General features: G+C 38.9%; 1 protein-coding gene across 1 annotated transcript in view; it reads right to left on the bottom strand.

Moving 5' to 3' along the window:
• LOC141800785 (RNA-binding motif, single-stranded-interacting protein 3-like) overlaps positions 1 to 5,178 on the bottom strand; it is a 171,688-nt gene extending 166,510 nt beyond the window's left edge. Inside the window, exon 1 of the mRNA XM_074683569.1 lies at positions 4,975 to 5,178. The gene's annotated coding sequence lies outside the window, so the exon portion shown is untranslated. The remainder of the gene's footprint in view (positions 1 to 4,974) is intronic.
• Positions 5,179 to 6,000: the final 822 nt, after the last annotated feature.

The raw sequence follows: 6,000 nt of genomic DNA on the forward strand, positions 1-6,000 counted from the left end.
ACTGTAGCCTTCCTGCTCCATTAAACTCAACAAGCTTAGCTCAATGGCCTTCATTCCTCACAGCGACGGCTTCTGCTTCATACCCTGGTGGCTTTTAACAGGAGAGGGGCAATTTGAGAGGGGGGGACAGCATCGCCCTTGTTAACACAAAATATGTCATGCATTGCCCTTGTTAACTTTAGAAGAAAAATCTGCAAAAACAATATTTTACATTCTCCACCGTCCCTGTTGTAGAATACAAAGATATTGCTCGCTGGGGGCCACAGCAAGCACCTAACAACTGCAGTAAAAAGGAGCCATTAAGTTATACTGTCCTTGTCCTGCCGTGCTGTTTAATCGGCCAGTTTTAATATGCAACTGGGAGAGCAGCATCCCACTTACAGTCCACTGCCGTTGAGGACTCTATACTGAGTCAGCAATTATTGATTACAGGAGGAAACAGTTTTGTAAAATCAACTAAATAAACTGGACATATGTTAATCAGGCAGCCCTGTCAGACAGTCTGCAGCAGGAAAACTTTATGTCAAATTAAATGACAGACTTTTTTGGAAACAAGTACCAACTTTTTTAACAAGGAAGAATCATGAGATTTCTAAAGGAGAGGAAAACTCTTCTGACAGGACTGGAGGAAAGTCTGTCTTTGTTTTAAGTAATCAACGGCAAAAGGAACTAAAAAAAACAGCCAGAAACTGGCACACGTCACTGAAAAACAGAGAAGTGGTTAAAGATGTGAGGAAAGGCAGGAAGCTAGTCTTTAGCGGTGCTCTCTCAGGTAATAATTTAAAGTCAAATTGGGAGAATATGTATGTGGGACACATTATAAATATTTCATAGCTTATTATGAATAGGTTCTTTGTTTAATTAGGCTGGGAGAGTTGTCCCCTTCAGCCATTTCTGTCACGTTAGCATGAAAAAATAAGAGCCTTTCCAGTTTAATTATAAAAGTTCTTCAGGCCAATATGCTATGTTTTAATTCATCTATCAACCTGTTTTTTCGTGCGTTCCAACCATAAAATCTGTCAGGGGAAGGCAAATAATTACCTAATTTAAACTTTCACTTTTCTGTTTTTCCAGACTTTCCACAAATATTTTGAAAAGGGCATCTGCCAGCAGAAACAACTATTATGGATTCAGAACTCCATGAACAGTATTCTGCTTTAACAGTTGCATATTACATCCTAAATATATGCTCTATAAAAACAACATGTGAGGGATAATGTATAGTCACTGAATAATAAAACCCAGCACTAATCATCCATGTAAAGAAGATGTTAGTCTGCAAGATTTAACGGTTCTATAAGCCTTAATGACCAGAGTTTTATCTGCCAACTTGCAGTTAAATTAACATTAAACTGAACATTTCTATTGATGATGAAGACTTAATTCAAGTGACCTCTAAATAGATGTAGAAACATGTTTCTCTCAACCAATGCCCGTAATGTGTTAAAGTTTGTGGTTGTTTCAAGTTGGTTACAATTTAATCCATGTTTCCTTCACTTAGCTTCCATCGTGTTAAACATTTCTTGCAAGTTTCTCCACAGTCTCTATACTCTTGTTTTCTTTTCTCACCTGTTGACCAGTTGGTCTTCAACTGCACATCTACAGTTTAGCACTCATTAAAAAAAATACTTGTATCTTCAGGATATCCTCCATATTGTTTACTCATACTGTTGGAAAATAACATTTTTGGCTGTACTGTCAACAGGCAGAGGTGAAATCATAAATGTGTCAAACTCTTTTCTCTTCTTCGAAGAGTAATTTGACATGACATATGATTTTGCTCTTGCTATGCATAATTTATTACCACTGTTATGGGGGTTTGACCGATCAGAATCAAGTCTGTCACAGCTGGTTGATTAGTAAGAAATCAGGCTTATAATATGATATGATACATTCTTCTCTTGATAGAGGAGTTTCAGGTAAGCACCAGGCTTGTCAGGTTTGTCAGTCTAGTTTTGAGCACACTCATAGGTTTACGATGTATATTACTGAAGGCTTAGAGCTTTTCATCATTTAGCAATTTTTTCGACTATTTGGGCTGATCTAATTTTCAGACTAAATGACATTAAAAGTTAAAGATTCTATTTGTGCAGCTCTGTGAGTTGAGCTTAATCTGTTGGAACTTCTTTACCTCGCCTGCTGTAATTAGTTACAAATAACTGGAATCATCCAGCAGGACTCTGCACTGAAACGTTACTGACCTGGATGCAATCATCTCAGAAAAGGCTCCCACACTGATGTCGGAAATGGAGCTTATGAAACTCTGTAACATTCATTCTTTCTCTCTGTTCCTTTCTGTCTTTGTCTGGGCTCTCATTGTGAAAGCCTGTGGAGCCGCAGTGTAACACACTGGGGAGGAAACACTGGACACAGCTCTAATGCCTTTCATCTTTGCAGACTGGGAACGGCCTCCTGTTTTTTTTTTATTTCAACGGACACACTAATTAGCATGAATACAAACATGCACTTAGGCCAGACAAAGATGTGAACAAATCGAGACAAGCATGCACGCACACAAACATGTATTCCTGTTTATCTAACTGCAGACATATACACAAGTATGGCGCATGAAAAAGGGTGCAGTGGCTGCCCTAATTCATTTTCCACACACCAGGTCTTTTGTGAACTTTACACTGCCGCAGCCGGGGGGGATGAAGAGGAAGAGGAGGAAAGGCGGTGCGCACACTTCCAGTTTTACGTAATATTTTCTTTTCTTTGAAGTGGCACGGCTAAATGAGTTTCCAAATCTCGGAAGGTCTCAGTACCGTAGAGAAAAACGACCGCAGTTGATAGGCACCACTTACATTCAATTATCTTTGTTCGTTACACACAGCACTAACACGCACACACACTTACATGTGCATACATACACAGACACATCACTCCTCTGCAGGAGAAAATTGTGACTCATTACCAGCCAGTTTCTGAACACTGAGGCATTGCCCTCAGAGCCCTCTATCTAAAATTATGTAGATACAGTGCTCCACTGCACTTCACACACATCAAGCAAAAAGATACATTGAAATCCTGTGGGGGTGTAGAAAAGATGATGGAAATGAAAAGCTTCATTAAGTAACAGCTATGGCTTTTGTTTTGCCAGGCATCTGATGAATTCAGGAGTGACTTTATGCCTGCACTTACATTTCCTCAGTGTGAGAAGCTTTATGTACAATTTGTTCATTTCTCATCTTATTTTTAGCAAAAGTACAATCACTTTAAAGACCATTCAGGGTAGAAGAAATGGATAATTGTTTTGTGATTTTATTTGGTCCATGGCGGTGATTACAGGGTTTTGAATGGAGCTAAATCAGGTTTCTAAACGGTGCATCTGAGAGTCATCAAGAGCAGCCTGCCAGCATGCTTCCACCTTAATTATACTTAATAAAATGTGCCTTTGGTTTATAAAATCACTTTAATAACCGGGATCTTTGATAAGTCCAGAATCACTCTGTAGCTTAATGAGGGTACCTTTAATGCCAATCAGCATATTCCTTCCATCATCTTTTCTTTTTTTTGAGATATCATCTATATCAGACACACACTTCTTGACCTTTGAGAGGACTTGGAGTATAATGGAAATCAAAAAGTAAAAGGAAGGTCTTGATATTTGACCCAGTTGTTTCTGGAAGAGTCAAATCTAGTCAGGAAAAAAAAACGGATACAGAATTTGTTGCAACACATAATGAATTTTTTATGTATTCACCAATCATTGGAGCAAGCTTTGCTGCTAATATTTCTATTGCTGGTCTTATTAGAATAGAATAGAATAGAATAGAATAGAATAGAATAGAATAGAATAGAAAATACTTTATTTATCCCCGACATGAGTAAGTTAAGTTATTTACTTTATGTTAACATGGTTAAAAGATTTATTTCAATCAAACTGACGGCAGTGTGATGATAGTTTAATGGCCTTATCTCAACCATGTCTCATAAGCAGTGAGGGTGAATTATAGCATGTTAATACTCTGTGATGAGGTAACGTATGAAGAAATGAGTATTAAAATGCTCTTTAGTTATAATAAAAGTCCTACAGTGAATGAATAATGAGTTTAATGGAGTGTGACTGAAGGACTTTAAAAAATAAAGCCTGCCTTTGAAACACATAACAACAGCAGAGTAAAGCATAGTATAGAATGACAGTTATTACCCGGCTGTGATTAATACTTGATTGTGATTGGTTAAAACCCCATCAGCAAAAGCAGTGCCAGAAATTAGGTGACGACACATCACGTTGCTGCCTGTTGACACTGTGGCAAAATACTAGTTTCTCTTAAGATTTCTATATTACTTTTTTTTAATTAAAAAAAAAGAAATTGTTACACGCAGATGTCAGAGATTCCATGGAGAAGACCTGCCTGCCTTATCTTATTCAACCACCAATGTAAATGATGTAATGTGAATAACAATAATGTTTTTTTTCTGTGACTTGACAAGGAATATTAAGTTCAATGTGCTAGACAATGGCAGGAAGTTAAAAATCTGTTTGCTTTTTTCAACCTGTCAGGATTCTATTTTGTTTAGCTAAATCACAGCCAACTACACATTATCCCTCATATCACGGTTTATTTTATTATTTTACATATAGTTGAATGACTTTCATCTATGATAAAAAAAAATTTTAAAAAATCGTTTTTTGTTTTTTTTTTCATGGGTGATTTTAATCAAATACCTCCAATTATAGGGTCTGCAGGAATTTTCGTTACTTGTTAGTAAACACAACATTCAAACTGGGCTCCTATTTGGTTCAGTTCTAACTGCAGCTACGCGAATACATTCACTAGCAACCACCTGTAGCATCGCGTTTCTACTACAGTCTATGGTTTCTACGTGGGAGAGACTTCAGAGCCGTGCACTTGACTTGGCATGTCGGCACAAGCTAATCACTGGGTCATACCCAGCCATCAAAGTGTCCCAGGTCGTCTAAAGATGTCTCAATGGCCGAAATCAAGACGTGACACATGTGACACATACCTGCTCAGTAGAAAGCCAACACGCGTCGCTCTTCGTCCTGTGCTGCTCTACAAAGCCGGTGAAAGTCGAGCCAGGCTCCACCCTCCTCCAGTAAAAAGCTCGATCTGTTTGGCGTTTCGTTTCACTTTGGTTGCATTCTTCTTTCTCCGTGTTACGTCCACTAGCCGCTCGGGATAGCTTTTTTAACTGCTAATAAACACGCAAAGTCACTTGCGCACTGGGTGCTCTGGGTGCTCTGGGATTGGCTGATGTAACCACGCTTACTCCCCGCCCAGAAACGCCCCGATACAACCAGAATATCAATATACAAACAGACAAAGACACTCGCACATATGTAAAGAGGCCCAGAAGTGACAATTGAGCAGGATTTCTCCTGTAAAATTTGTCATTTAATTTTTTAGTAAAATCCTGCAGAGTCAACCCTCAATACAGAGGATTAGAGTCAATAGTTTTGCAAAAGAACCTATATGATAAATTTAGACATTGCTGGTGTTTAAAATAACATGAATCAATAAGGAACACATTTCATTTTCTGCTCATCTATCCTTTTACTCTTCACATCACCACTACTGATCTGCAAACTAAGTGTGAAGATTTATCACTCCATCCATAACTCCTCAACCCCCCGCTCTCTAAGAGGATGATCATCACTTACTGGACATCTTCCACCACAGATGTTAAATTAAATTTATTCACAGCATCGCTAGAAGTTTCAGCCGCTTTCACCATCATCACCACCCACACTCACGTGGCTCCTGGCCCAGATTGGAAACTCGACTGTAGTTCTTGGATTCTGGACAGTGCTTCATCACATCTGTGCTGCTCCACCTCCCATGGCGGCCCAGCAGGGAAATGCGTCTATAAATCTAACCGTCACATAGCGGGGAAATTAAGTTGGCAGAAGATGGACGGCATAGCAGTAATGACGTTGAGCACAAACAATACAGCCAGAAATGGTCTAAATGATCACATATGCTGGACGAGGCATCACCGCTCTGTGATCTAAATCCCTCTCTCACAGACATT

This window comes from Halichoeres trimaculatus, unplaced genomic scaffold, assembly GCF_033239565.1.
Source record: "Halichoeres trimaculatus isolate MK-OKI-2021-1 unplaced genomic scaffold, fHalTri1.1 fHalTri1_scaffold_12, whole genome shotgun sequence".
In the NCBI taxonomy this organism is placed as follows: Eukaryota; Metazoa; Chordata; class Actinopteri; order Labriformes; family Labridae; genus Halichoeres; species Halichoeres trimaculatus.